Source organism: Triticum urartu, chromosome 2A (genome assembly GCF_056163025.1).
Source record: "Triticum urartu cultivar PI428250 chromosome 2A, HENAU_Tu73, whole genome shotgun sequence".
In the NCBI taxonomy this organism is placed as follows: domain Eukaryota; kingdom Viridiplantae; phylum Streptophyta; class Magnoliopsida; order Poales; family Poaceae; genus Triticum; species Triticum urartu.
The window spans coordinates 208,604,145-208,620,396 of record NC_141874.1 but is presented as its reverse complement, the minus strand read 5'-3'; positions in this window follow the sequence as shown (position 1 = coordinate 208,620,396).

Sequence of the window (16,252 nt, the reverse complement as noted above, 5' to 3'; positions counted from 1 at the left end):
TCCATGATCACAACACAACGATACTTGCCAAAGACAACAACCATATCAAGATCACAAAGCATTGAGCCAGACATGAGGTTGAACCCTAAGGACTCGACAAGCATGACTTTGTCCATGTGTCGATCCTTTGAGATTGCAACCTTACCTAGACCCAATACCTTGCTTTTGCCTTTGTTAGCGTAGGTGATATGCTTAAGATGCGATGGAGATAAGGGAGCGTCCATCAATAGATTCTTGTCACCAGTCATGTGATTTGTACATCCACTATCGAGGACCCACTCAGTGGCTTTGGGTTGATCTTCCTACAGATGAATTAGTGCAGCTTACGAACTCATATACTTCATCGGTGAAGAATATGATATCAATTAGATCAAATTCATCAAGCAATAGAACAGATAAAGCAGTATGAGGACGTGAGAAATGAGAATTCATTTCTTCATGATTAGCTTTTGTCCTTTCAAGCATATTCAGGTCTCCAGCAAAAAAATTCAGACGTTTAAGTTTGACTTGAGACCTGACCCTGCATAAGAGATCACTTCTTTTTCTTCACCACCCACATTTGAAGGGGTGGCAAAGAGTTCATCATTCTGCGAGCTCCATAAGAGAAAGGTGGCATAGCTGCCAATCCACTTTGTTTCACATAAGAAGGGTTAGGGTAAGCATAAGAGTAAGGTGAGAAATTCTTCAAGGATTTATGAACATAATGATTTGACAAATAATGCACATATCCATAATCCTTAGATCTTCCCTGTGAAATAGAAGGGTTAGCACGATGATGTTCATATGAGGACTTTGATCCTTTTGAGGAATTTGATCCACGTGAGGAATTTGGTCCGTATAAGGACTTGGATCCGTATGAAGAATTTGGTCCATATGAAGAATTTGATCTGGGGTTCCTATTCTTCACAGGTGGTGTCATGATGACATTCACCTGAAGATTTTCAAGGCACTTTTTGGGGACCTAGATTTTCTTCATGGGAGGACTGTTCCTGTAGTTACTGCCAACATATCTAGCAAATACTTCACCATTCTGATTTTTGAACAGTTTATAGTTGGAGCCAAATGACTCATCAGAAGAATATGAAGATTCACATGTAAAGCCAGATAAAGTAGATGGATCCACTGAAGGTCCCTTTAGAGCAAACCATGAGGTTTTGGGATACTGCTCAGGTTTCCAGTAGGTCCCATCAGCATTGAGTTTCCTCTAAAAGGCAATACCCTCTTTCCTGGGGTTCCTGTTGAGGATCTGCTTTTTAAGCTCATAACAAAGAGCCTAATGCCCCTGAGGCTTTTGTACATGCATGTCATATACAATTCCTGCAGCCTTGCATCATCAGTGATACTAGCAATGTCCTCAGATGAGGAATTAGTGATAGCAGAGATAGTTGAAGAATTTGCAGAAATGGAAGCATTTGAGCATTCAGGTGAAGAATTAGCAGATTCACGTTCAATGCACTTCAAACATGGAGTAATAAATTCTTCCTGAGTAGCGCTGATTTGTTGAGCACGCAATGAATCACGCTCCTTCTGAAGATCTTCATAACTCACTCTTAACTGCTCCAGATCTTGCTTTGTTTGAAGAAATTCCTAAGAAAGCTTCCCACGATCAGATAAGAGAGTGTTATGATGACCTTGAAGATTGTCAAACTTGGACTGAAGTCTCTGAAGATTTTCCGTCAAAATTTTAGTGTGATCCATTTCATCACCCAACATATGATCGCTTTTGTATAGCATATTTTGAACCTTTTCAAGAGCCTTTTGTTGTTTCACAACAATCTTAGCAAGTTTCGAATAACTAGGCTTGAGATTTTCATCAGATTCATCCTCACTTGATTTAGAGGAGGGATATTTGACTACATTTGCACCTTTTGCCATGAAGCAATGGGTGGGAGCGTAGTCATCATCGCTATCGTCAGTGGTGTTGGAGAGGTCCTTTTCCTCAGAGTTGAATATGGACTTGCTGACGAACGTGGTAGCGAGGGTTAGGCTCGCCACACCAGAATCTGACTCCCCAGATTCCTCATCTTCCTCATTTTCCTCACATTCAGCCTTAGAGTCCATTTCCTTGCCAATGAATGCCCGAGCCTTCTTGGAGCTGCTCTTCTTATGAGATGAAGACCTTGAAGGTTTTGATGAAGAGGACTTTGAAGATTTCTTCTTCCTCTTTAAATCTTCAGAACTGTAGTCCTTGTACTTCTTTTTCTTTGATTCCTTTTCCCACTGAGGACAATCTTGAATGTAGTGGCCGGGTTTCTTGCATTTGTGACAGAGTCTCTTCTTGCAATCATGGGATGAGGAATCTGATCTCAAGTCACCACTTCTTGAGGATATTCCAAAACGACCACGTCTTGAGAACTTCTGGAATTTCCTCACGAGCATTGCTAGCTCCTGGATCAGTTCTTCAGGGTCACCATGGCTGCTACCAAAATCTTCACCTTCAAATTCAGACACTGCCTTGGCCTTCAGAGCTCGTGATCTGCCATAGCTTGGTCCATAGAGATCTCTCTTCTCAGCAAGCTGGAACTCGTGAGTGTTTAGTCTCTCGAGGATATCAGCGGGATCAAGTGACTTATAGTCTCCACGTTCTTGTATCATCAATGCCAAGGTATCAAATGAGGAATCAAGTGATCTCAGCAATTTCTTCACCACCTCATGGTCGGTGATGTCAGTGGCACCAAGTGCTTGAAGCTCATTTGAGATGTCAGTGAGCCGATCGAAGGTTTGCTGAACATTTTCATTGTCGAGTCTTTTGAGGCGGTTGAAGAGATTGCGAAGAACGTCAACTCGAGAGTCATGCTGTGTTGAGACTCCTTCATTGACCTTGGACAGCCTGTCCCAAATAAGCTTTGTTGTCTCCAAAGCATTCACTCTGCCATACTGCCCTTTGTTCAGATGGCCACATATGATGTTCTTCGCTTGAGAGTCGAGTTACTTGAATCTCTTCACATTAGCAGCATTGATGGTAGGAGTGACAGAGGGAACACCATTTTCCACAACATACCAGAGATCATTGTCAATTGCCTCAAGATGCATGTGCATCTTATTCTTCCAGTAGGGGTAGTCCATCCCATCGAAGGTAGGACACCTAGCAGAAACCTTGATCATACCTACGGTCGACATAACTAAAACTCTAGGCGGTTAAACCAAAATCACACAGAACAAGGGAGTACCTCGCTCCGATACCAATTGAAAGTGCGTTAAGTCGACTAGAGGGGGTGAATAGGCGATTTTTAAGAATTCTTCACTGAGGAATTTCAGGGAGAGGAAATTCCTAAGAGAAGAACTACTTGCAGCGGAATAAGTACTCAGATGTAAACATAACAGAACATAAGCATGGTCTTCCTGATGAAATGAAAACAAGCACAGAGTACAGAAAGCGTAAACACATGATAAAACAGGATGAAGACAAACAGACTGAAGAAATTGAACTGAGGATGTTGAGAAAGTCTTCAGTCAAAGTCTTTAGACAGATATGAACAAGCACACAACATGGAAATGAGGAAATGGAAGGGTTGAGGAAATAGAACCAGTAGGCTTGGTGAAGACAATGATTTGGTAGACCAGTTCCAACTGTTGTGACAGTTGTACGTCTGGTTAGGGTGGCTAGGTATTCAAACCTGAGGACACACAGTCCCGGACACCCAGTCCTGAACACGCAGCTCAGGACACTTAGTCCTCACCATATTCCCCTTGAGCTAAGTTCACACAGACCTCGCCCAATCACTCGTGGTAAGTCTTCAGGTGACTTCCAAACCTTTACAGACTCGGTCACTCGGCGATCCACAATTTCCTCTTGGATGCTCTAGACCATGATGCCTAACCGTCTGGAAGATGCACAGTCTTCAAAGGTAACAAGCTTCGGATCCATGCAGGATCAATCTCTTCAGTGATGCTCAATCACTTTGGGTTTGTAGGTGTTGGGTTTGGGTTTTCCTCACTTGATGATTTTCGCACAAAGTCCTCGGAGGATGGGATGCTCTCAAATGACAAGTGTTAGTTTCTCTCGGAGCAGCCAACCAGCTAGTGGTTGTAGGGGCGGCTATTTATAGCCTAGGGAGCAGCCTAACATGATAAGACATAAATGCCATTCAATGATATGACCGTTAGGTGGGAAGGTATTTTTGGATAGCTCGCGCGTAGCACAGCAATGGTCGGAAATTTGACTATCAAGTTCCTCAGGGCTATCATGTTCCTCACTTGTAAGCAATCCGCACTGGCAAATTCCTAACTCCTCAGTCAGAACAAATTCCTCAAAGACCAGAAGAGCTTCATCTCTGTCACTGAAGAAATTGACTAGACTGCATGAGATTTCCAAAGGCTTCACTCGAAGGGATTGGTAGGTGTAGGATTTTGAGTTGAGCATCACTTGGAAACTTTTCCTTAGTATTTCCTCGACCCCCTTTAACAGTACGGTGTTTCCTATGACACAAGAAAGAGAAAATGAAACTATGAAAACAAAAGTCTTCACACTTCATGTTCCTAGAATGAATACCAAGTCTTCACGGTCACACCAATTTCTTCACTTTCAAAGTCTTCAGAAATCCAAAGTCTTCAGTTGAAGAACTTCATTTTTAGGGGTCAACTTTCTCTGTAAATATCAAACTCCTCATAGACTTATAGACCTGTGTATACTCATAAATGCATCAGTCCCTTAACCTATAAGTCTTCAATACACCAAAATCCCTAAGGGACACTAGATGCACTTACACTGCCAGTTGCCGATAACTTTTACAAACATGATCATCTCATACAATAACGTATATCACATCATATCTTGACCATATCACATCACAACATGCCCTGCAAAAACAAGTTAGACGTCCTCAAATTCGATTCAACTAAAGTTGGAGAAATAGACACCTGCCAACCACCTTTATGCAAAACTACTTGCATGTCTGTCGGTGGAACCGGTCTCATGAACGTGGCCATGTAAGGTTGGTCCGGGCCGCTTCATCCAACAGTACCTCTGAATCAAAATAAGACATTGGCGGTAAGCAGTATGACGATCACCGCCCACAACTCTTTTTGTTTTACTCGTGCACATCATCTATGCATAGACCTGGCTCAGATGCCACTGTTGGGAAACGTAGCATGCAATTTCAAAAAAATTGCTACGCTCACGCAATATCTATCTAGGAGATGCACAGCAACGAGAGGGGGAGAGTGTGTCCACGTACCCTCGTAGACCGAAAGCGGAAGCGTTTGACAATGCGGTTGATGTAGTCGAACTTCTTCTCGTTCCGACAGATCAAGTACCGAACCTATGGCACCTCCGAGTTCTGCACACATTTAGCTCGATGACGTCCCTCGAACTCTTGATCCAGCAAAGTGTCGAGGGAGATTTTCGTCAGCACGACGGCATGGTGATGGTGATGGTGAAGTGATCCGTGCAAGGCATCGCCTAAGCACTACGACAGTATGACCGGAGGCGTAAACTATGGAGGGGGGCGCCGCACACGGCTAATAGATGTTTTTCTGTCCTCTAGGCGCCCCCTCCCCACATATATAGGTTGGAGGGGGAAGAGGCAGCCAGGGGGCGCCCAAGTAGGCCAAATCCTACTTGGGCTCCCACCCCAATTCGCCCCCCTTCCTTGTTTTGGCACTAGGAGAAGGAAGGAGGAGGTGGCGCCACCCCCCCTTTCCTTTCTCCATTGAGAGGGGGAAGGAAAGAGGGGCTAGCCCTCCTCCCTTGCCTTCCCTAGGGCTGGCCGGCCTGTTGGAGGGGTGCACCAGCCCCCTATGGGTTGGTATGTCCCTCCCTAGGCCCATTATGCCCATATAGTTTGCCGGGGGTTGCCCGGAACCCCTTCCGATGACCCGAAACGTACCCGGTACCTCCGGAACACTTCCGGTGTCCAAATACTACCGTCCTATATATGAAATATTTACCTCTCGACCATTTCGAGACCCCTCGTCATGTCTGTGATCTCATCCGGGACTCCGAACAACATTCGTTCACAAAATCACATAACTCGTACAATACAAATCGTCATCAAATGTTAAGCGTGTGGACCCTACGGGTTCGAGAACTATGTAGACATGACCAAGACACCTCTTCGGTCAATAACCAATAGCGGAACCTTGATCCTAATATTGGTTCCCACATATTCTACGAAGATCTTTATTTGTCATACCGTAATGACAACATACGTTATTCCCTTTGTCATCGGTATGTTACTTGCCCAAGATTCGATCGTCAGTTGATAACCCACAAGTATAGTGGATCGCAACAGTTTTCGAGGGTAGAGTATTCAACCCAAATTTATTGATTCGACACAATGGGAGCCAAAGAATATTCTCAAGTATTAGTAGCTGAGTTGTCAATTCAACCACACCTGCAAAACTTAATATCTGCAGCAAAGTATTTAGTAGCAAAGTAATATGGAAGTAACGGTAATGGTGGCAAAAGTAACGGTATTGGTTTTGTAGTGTGATAACCCACAAGTATAGGGGATCGCAACAGTTTTCGAGGGTAGAGTATTCAACCCAAATTTATTGATTCGACACAAGGGGAGCCAAAGAATATTCTCAAGTATTAGCAGCTGAGTTGTCAATTCAACCACACCTGGATAACTTAATATCTGCAGCAAAGTATTTAGTAGCAAAGTAATATGTTAGTAGTGGTAACGATAGCAAAAGTAACGGTGGCAAAAGTAGTATTTTTAGTGTTTTGTAGTAATTGTAACAGTAACAACGGAAAAGTAAATAAGAGAAGAACAATATATGGAAAGCTCATAGGAAATGGATCGGTGATAGAGAATTATGCCGGATGCGGTTCATCATGTAACAGTCATAACCTAGGGTGACACAGAACTAGCTCCAGTTCATCAATGTAATGTAGGCATGTATTCCGAATGTAGTCATACGTGCTTATGGAAAAGAACTTGCATGACATCTTTTGTCCTACCCTCCCGTGGCAGCGGCGTCCTAATGGAAACTAAGGGATATTAAGGCCTCCTTTTAATAGAGTACTGGACCAAAGAATTAACACATAGTGAATACATGAACTCCTCAAACTATGGTCATCACCGGGAGTGGTCCCTATTATTGTCACTTCGGGGTTGCCGGATCATAACACAAAATAGGTGACTATAGACTTGCAAGATAGGATCAAGAACTCTCATATATCGATGAAAACATAATAGGTTCAGATATGAAATCATGGCACTCGGGCCCTAGTGACAAGCATTAAGCATAGAAAAGTCATAGCAACATCAATCTCAAAACATAGTGGATACGAGGGATCAAACCCTAACAAAACTAACTCGATTACATGATAAATCACATCCAACCCATCACCGTCCAGCAAGCCTATGATGGAATTACTCATGCACGGCGGTGAGCATCATTAAATTGGTGATGGAGGATGGTTGATGATGACGATGGCGACGGATTCCCCTCTCCGGAGCCCTGAATGGACTCCAGATTAGCCCTCCCGAGAGAGTTTAGGGCTTGGCGACGGCTCCGTATCGTAAAACGCGATGAATCATTCTCTCTAGGTTTTGTCTCCCCGAAAGTGAATATATCGAGTCAGGGTTGAGGTCGGTGGAGTGTTAGGGGGCCCACAAGGCAGGGGGCGCGCCCAGGGGGTAGGGCGCACCCCCCATCCTCGTGGACAGGTGGAGGCCCCCCTGACGTGGATCTTCCTTGCAGTATTTTTTATATATTCCAAAATAATTCTCCATTGATTTTTAGGTCATTCCGAGAACTTTTATTTCCGCACAAAAATAACACCATGGCAATTCAGCTGAAAACAACCTCTGTCCGGGTTAGTTCCATTCAAATCATGCAAGTTAGAGTCCAAAACAAGGGCAAAAGTGTTTGGAAAAGTAGATACGACGGAGACGTATCAACTCCCCCAAGCTTAAACCTTTGCTTGTCCTCAAGCATTTCAGTTGATAAACTGAAAGTGATAAAGAAAAACTTTTACAAACTCTGTTTGCTCTTGTTGTTCTAAATATGTAAAGCCAACATTCAAGTTTTCAACAAAGATTATGAACTAACCATAGTCACAATAACATTTAGGTCTCATGTTTACTCATATCAATGGCATAATCAACTAGCAAGCAATAATAAAAAATCTCGGATGACAACACTTTCTCAAAACAATCATGATATGATATAACAAGTTGGTATCTCGCTAGCCCTTTCTGAGACCGCAAAACATAAATGCAGAGCACCTTTAAAGATCAAGGACTGACTAGACATTGTAATTCATGGTAAAAGAGATCCAGTCAAGTCATACTCAATGTAAACTAACAGTAATGGATGCAAATGGCATCGGTGCTCTCCAACTGGTGCTTTTTAATAAGAGGATGATGACTCAACATAAAAGTAAATGGATAGGCCCTTCGCAGAGGGAAGCACCGATTCGTAGAGGTGCCAGAGCTCGGTTTTGAAATAGATATGAATAATATTTTGAGCGGTATACTTTCATTGTCAACATAACAACCGAGAGATGGCGATATCTTCCATGCTACGCACATTATAGGCGGTTCCCAAACAGAATGGTAAAGTTTATACTCCCCCTCCACCAACAAGCATCAATCCATGGCTTGCTCGAAACAACGAGTGCCTCCAACTAACAACAGTCCCGGGGGAGTTTTGTTTGCAATTATTTTGATTTGATTTGCATAAAGCATGGGACTGGGCATCCCGGTGACTAGCCATTTTCTCGTGAGTGAGGAGCGGAGTCCACTCCTCTTGAGAATAACCCGCCTAACATGGAAGATATGGATAGCCCTAGTTGATACATGAGCTATTCGAGCATACAAAATAGAATGTTTATTTGAAGGTTTAGAGTTTGGCACATACAAATTTACTTAGAACGGCAGGTAGATACCGCATATAGGTAGGTATGGTGGAGTCATATGGAATAACTTTGGGGTTTATGGAATTGGATGCACAAGCAGTATTCCCTCTTAGTACAAGTGAAGGCTAGAAAAGACTAGGAAGCGACTAGCTAGAGAGCGACAACAGTCACGAACATGCATTAAAATTAATCAACACCGAATGCAAGCATGAGTAGGATATAATGCACCATGAACATAAATATCGCAGAGGCTATGTTGATTTTGTTTCAACTACATGCGTGAACATGTGCCAAGTCAAGCCACTCGAATCATTCAAAAGAGGATACCACCCTATCATACCACATCACAACCATTTTAATAGCATGTTGGCACGCAAGATAAACCATTATAAACTCCTAGCTAATTAAGCATGCCATAAGCAACTATAATCTCTAATTGTCATTGCAAACATGTTTATTCATAATAGGCTGAATCGGGAACGATGAACTAATCATATTTACAAAAACAAGAGAGGTCCAGTTCATACCAGCTTTTCTCATCTCAATAAGTTCATCATATAATCATCATTATTGCCTTTCACTTGCACGACCGAATAGTATGGATAATAATAATGGTGCACGTGCATTGGACTAAGCTGGAATCTGCAGGCATTCAATTCAAGAGAGAAGACAAGGTAATATGGGCTCTTTTTTAGATCAACAATAATGCATATGAGAGCCACTCAATCATTTTAATCATGGTCTTCTCCTCTCGACCCCCAAAGAACAAGAAAAGAAATAAAACTATTTACACGAGAAAGCTCCCAGCAAGCAAAAGAAGAACGAGAAATATTTTTGGTTTTCTTTTTAATTATTACTACTACAGCATGAAAAGTAAACTAACTAAAAGCTACAACTAATTTTTTTGTTTTTTTATTAAGGTTTATTAAACACAGAAGAAGAAAGCATAAAAAGGAAAATAAACTAGCATGGATGATACAATGAAAAATTATGAGCACCGACAACTAGCATGAGTGTGTGAACATGAATGTAATGTCAGTGAGAAATACGTACTCCCCCAAGCTTAGGCTTTTGGCCTAAGTTGGTCTATGGCCACGGCTGGCCTGGCGGATATCAAAAGTTGTAGTTGGGGTCGTACTGAGATACAGCGGCTATTGCATCTTGGGCTATAGCGTGAAGGCGAGCTGTCTTCGCCCTCCTCTCGTACTCGGCCGCCTCCTCCCTGGTTATAAAATATCGCCCCTTTGCCCGAAAGTCAAAGAAAGTAGGAGCAGGGAGAGCGATGTGATAGGTGTGTCGTTTGTCAAAGATTAGTCGGTACTGGAGGAACTGATCGTTCCTCTCAACAAACTAATGACGAACCATAGCCTCATAATCTAGATAAGAAGGAGGCAACTCAATATCATGTCACGTATGGGTATCTCAAGAAAGTTAGCTATACGGGTTGCATAAATTCCACCAAAGAAATCTCCATGAATACGATTATTATGCAACCTACGTGCAACGATAGCCCCCAAGTTGTATTGTTTATCTCCTAATACATCGCTTCTGAGAATGCTAAGATCAGGCACACACATGTGACATGCTTCATCTTTACCATTAATGCATCTACCTATGAAGAGAGCAAAATAATGTATAGCAGGAAAATGAATGCTCCCTATGGTAGCTTGCGTCACATCCCTAGATTCCCCCACAGTTATAGTAGCAAGAAAATCTCTCAATTCAGACTTGCGAGGTTCACTAACATCACCCCATTGAGGGAGTTTACAAGCAGAGGTAAAATCTTCTAAGTCTAGTGTATAATAATTTTCATAAAGATCAAAGAGGACAGTTGAGAATTGCGTGATGATGAAAATTCAAACCTTCTCCCAAAGGAATCGATGAGATAGTGGTATTGGCGGCACTTATCTGCCTCGAAGCTCTCAAGATCAGCATTACGCACATACACGTTAAATTATTCCTTGATTCCTGCTCGATCCATAAAGTCCTCTGATGGCCATTCACAAGCCCGCACCTGAGCTTCCCTCGGTGGTTCATCATCGGCATCGCGTATTGCGATCATGGGTCCTTGCTTCCTTGAAGGACCACCTTGGTACATTTTCCTAAACATATTTCTTCCTCTATAAAATTTCTGAATTTTTAGTAACTTCAAAATAAAAGTGAACCAAACTCAACAAAATTGATAGCAACTACTCCCACAAGTGCCTAGAGGATATATCATGCATTAAAACTACTTTTGACCATATAAATTTGACATGCAAGCTCAAGAACAGGGTCACCTAAGCAGAAAAATATGCAATGAATAAAGCACTAGAACAAAAACTAATTTGACCATTGGAGGAGCACATACCAAAGAACAATCCCCCAAAGCAGTTTTGTGAATGGAGCTTTGAGCAAGGAGATTGAAAATGGCAGCAAGATGAGATTGGCCTCGGGTTTAAGCTAGCTAGTGATGTTTTTTGGAGGAAGAAGGAGTGTGTGGTAGCTGGAATAAGTGGAGGGGAGCCACCGTGGGCCCATGATGCAGGGGGCGCGCCCTAGACCCTCGTGTCCAGGTGCTTGCTCCCCCTGCTGTGTTCTTAATTCCAGATATTCTCAAATATTATAGAAAAAATCATATTTAATTTTCAGGGCATTTCAAGAACTTTTATTTTCGAGGTATTTTTTATTGCATTGATAATTCAGAAAATAGACATAAATTACTATTTTTTCTTTATTTAATATAAATAACAGAAAGTAAAAAGAGGGTACACAGAGTTGTGTTTTCTAAATTCATCCATCTCATGCTCATCAAAAGGAATCCACTAACAAGGTTGATCAGGTCTTGTTAACAAACTCATTCCGAGTAACATGGAACCGGAGAATTTTCGAATAACACTAGGTTACCTCAACGGGGATATGCACATCCCCAACAATAAGAATATCATATTTCTTCTTGACAGTAGGAAGAGGAAATTCAAAACCTCTAAAAATAATCGATGGAATTTTTCCAATAGAGTTTATACTATGAACTTGAGGTTGTTTCCTCGCAAAGTGTACCGTATGCTCAATGCCATTAACATGAAAAGTGACATTGCCTTTGGTGCAATCAATAACAGCCCCTGCAGTATTCAAAAAGGGTCTTCCAAAAATAATAGGCATACTATTGTCCTCGGGAATATCAAGAATAACAAAGTCCGTTAAAATAGTAACGTTTGCAACCACAACAGGCACATCCTCACAAATACCGACAGGTATAGCAGTTTATTTATCAGCCATTTGCAAAGATATTTCAGTAGGTATCAACTTATTCAAATCAAGTCTACGATATAAAGAGAGAGGCATAACACTAACACCGGCTCCAATATCACATAAAGCAGTTTTAACATAGTTTCTTTTAATGGAGCATGGTATAGTTGGTACTCCTGGATCTCCAAGTTTCTTTGGTACTCCACCCTTAAAAGTATAATTAGCAAGCATGGTGGAAATTTCAGCTTCCGGTATCTTTCTTTTATTAGTAACAATATCATTCATATATTTAGCATAAGGATTCATTTTAAGCATATCAGTCAAACGCATACACAAAAAGATAGGTCTAATCATTTCAGCAAAGCGCTCAAAATCATCAACATCCTTTTTCTTGGATGGTTTAGGAGGAAAAGGCATGGGTTTCTGAAACCATGGTTCTCTTTCTTTACCGTGCTTCCTAGCAACAAAGTCTCTCTTATCATAACATTGATTCTTTGATTGTGGGTTATCAAGATCAACAGCAGGTTCAATCTCTACATCATTATTATTGCTAGGTTGAGCATCAACATGAACATCATCATTAACATTATTACTAGGTTCATGTTCATTACCAGATTGTGTTTCAGCATCAGAAATAGAAATATCATTGGGATTCTCAGGTGTGTCATCAACAGGTTCACTAGAAGCATGCAAAGTCCTAGCATTTTTCTTTCTCTTCATTTTAGAAGGACTAGATGCATCAATATTATCTCTCTGAGAATCTTGCTCAATTCTCTTAGGATGGCCCTCGGGATACAAAGGTTCCTGAGTCATTTTAACATCTCTAGTCATAACTCTAACAACATTATCATTTTTCTTACTATTTAATTCATTGAGCAAATCATTCTGAGCCTTAAGTACTTGTTCTACTTGAGTGGTAACCATAGAAGCATGTTTACTAATAAGTTTTAGTTCACCTTTAACATTAGCCATATAATCAGTCAAGTGTTCAATCATGTAAGCATTGCGTTTTAATTCTCTAGCTAAATAAGCATTGAAGTCTTCTTGCTTAACCATCCAAACATTGGCTAGCAAACTTAGTAGGAGGGATTTCAGCTTTATCATATCTATAGAGAGAATATACCTTTACTACCTGTGTCGGGTATCAAGACCATGTGTTTCTTCAATAGGCGGTAAATTAAGACCATGTATTTCTTCAACAGGAGGTAAATTCTTAACATCTTCAGCTTTTATACCTTTTTCCTTCATAGATTTCTTTGCCTCTTGCATATCTTCAGGACTGAGAAATAGAGTACCCCTTTTCTTCGGAGTTGGCTCATGAGTTGGTTCTGGAATTGGATCAGGGATTGGATCAGGAAGTGTCCAATTATTTTCATTAGTCAACATATTATTCAATAGAATTTCAGCTTCATCCACATTTCTTTCCCTGAAAACACAACTAGCACAACTATCCAGGTAATCTCTAGAAGCATCGGTTAGTCCATTATAAAAGATATCAAGTATTTCATTTTTCTTGAGAGGATGATCAGGCAAAGCATTAAGTAATCGGAGAAGCCTCCCCCAAGCTTGTGGGAGACTCTCTTCTTCAATTTGCACAAAATTATATATTTCCCTTAAAGCAGCTTGTTTCTTATGAGCAGGGAAATATTTAGCAGAGAAGTAATAAATCATATCCTGGGGACTACGCACACAACCAGGATCAAGGGAATTAAACCATATCTTAGCATCACCCTTTAATGAGAACAGAAATAATTTAAGGATATAATAGTAGCGTGTTTTCTCATCATTAGTAAACAGGGTAGCTATATCATTTAATTTAGTAAGATGTTCCACAAGAGTTTCAGATTCATAACAATAAAAAAGGATCAGATTCAACCAAAGTAACTATATCAGGGTCGACAGAGAATTCATAATCCTTATCAGTAACAAAGATAGGTGAAGTAGCATAAGCAGGATCATATTTCATTCTAGCATTCAGAGTATTTTGTTTCAGCTTAGCTAATAATTTCTTAAGATCACTCCTATCATTGCAAGCAAGAAAATCTCTAGCAGTTTCTTCATCCATAACATAGCCCTCAGGCACAAGAGGTAATTCATATCTAGGGGGAGAATCTTCATCATCACTTTCATCAATATTATCAGTTTCAATAATTTCATTCTCTCTATCCCTAGCAAGTTCTTCATCAAGAAATTCACGATGTGGCACGGTAGTATCAAGGATCGAAGTAGTTTCATCATAAGTATCATGCATAGCAGAAGTGGCATCATCAATAACATGTGACATATCAGAATTAATAGCGGAAGTAGGTTTAGGTGCCGCAAGCTTACCCAAAACAGAAGGTGAAACAAGTGTAGAGCTAGATGGCAGTTCCTTACATCCCCTCGTAGTTGAGGGATAAATCTTGGTTCTCGAATCTTTCAAGTTCTTCATAATGATAAGCAGATATAATTCCCAAGTGACACAATGAATAGAGCTATGCTCCCCGGCAACAGTGCCAGAAAATAGTCTTGATAACCCACAAGTATAGGGGATCTCAACTGTTTTCGAGGGTAGAGTATTCAACCCAAATTTATTGATTTGACGCAAGGGGAGCCAAAGAATATGCTCAAGTATTAGTAGTTGAGTTTCCAATTCAACCACACCTGGGTAACTTAATATCTGCAGCAAAGTATTTAGTAGCAAAGTAATATGATAGTAGTGGTAACGATAGCGAAAGTAACGGTGGCAAAAGTAGTATTTTTGGTGTTTTGTAGTAATTGTAACAGTAGCAACGGAAAAGTAAATAAGCGAAGAACAATATATGGAAAGCGCGTAGGTAATGGATCGGTGATAGAGAATTATGCCGGATGCGGTTCATCATGTAACAGTCATAACCTAGGGTGACACAAAACTAGCTCCAGTTCATCAATGTAATGTAGGCATGTATTCCGAATATAGTCATACGTGCTTATGGAAAAGAACTTGCATGACATCTTTTGTCCTACCCTCCCGTGGCAGCGGGGTCCTAATGGAAACTAAGGGATATTAAGGCCTCCTTTTAATAGAGTACCGGACCAAAGCATTAACACATAGTGAATACATGAACTCCTCAAACTACGGTCATCACTGGGAGTGGTCCCGATTATTGTCACTTCGGGGTTGCCGGATCATAACACATAATAGGTGACTATAGACTTTCAAGATAGGATCAAGAACTCTCATATATCGATGAAAACATAATAGGTTCAGATCTGAAATCATTGCACTCGGGCCCTAGTGACAAGCATTAAGCATAGCAAAGTCATAGCAACATCAATCTCAGAACATAGTGGATACTAGGGATCAAACCCTAACAAAACTAACTCATCCAACCCATCACCGTCCAGCAAGCCTACGATGGAATTACTCACGCACGGCGGTGAGCATCATGAAATTGGTGATGCAGGATGGTTGATGATGATGATGGCGACGGATTCCCCTGTTCGGAGCCCCGAACGGACTCCAGATCAGCCCTCACGAGAGAGTTTAGGTCTTGGCGGCGGCTCTGTATCGTAAAACATGATGAATCCTTCTCTTTGGTTTTTTCTTCCCGAAAGTGAATATATGGAGTCAGGGTTGAGGTCCATGGAGCGTCAGGGGGGCGCGCCCAGGGGATAGGGCGCGCCCCCCACCCTCGTGGACAAGTGGAGGCCCCCCTGACATGGATCTTCCTTCGAGTATTTTTTATATATTCCAAAATAATTCTCCGTTAATTTTCAGGTCATTCTGAGAACTGTTATTTCTACACAAAAATAACACCATGGCAATTCTGCTTAAAATAGCGTCAGTCCGAGTTAGTTCCATTCAAATCATGCAAGTTAGAGTCCAAAACAAGGGCAAAAGTGTTTGGAAAACTAGATACGACGGAGATGTATCATAGTGATTGTAACAGTGGCAACGGAAAAGTAACTAAGCAAAGATCAATATATGAAAAGCTCGTAGGCAATCGATCAGTGATGGATAATTATGTCGGATGCGATTCCTCATGCAACAGTTATAACATAGGGTGACATAGAACTAGCTCCAGTTCATCAATGTAATGTGGGTATGTATTCCGAATATAGTCATATGTGCTTATGGAAAAGAACTTGCATGACATCTTTTGTCCTACCCTCCCGTGGCAGCGGGGTCCTATTGGAAACTAAGGGATATTAAGGCCTCTTTTTAATAGAGTACCGGACCAAAGCATTAAC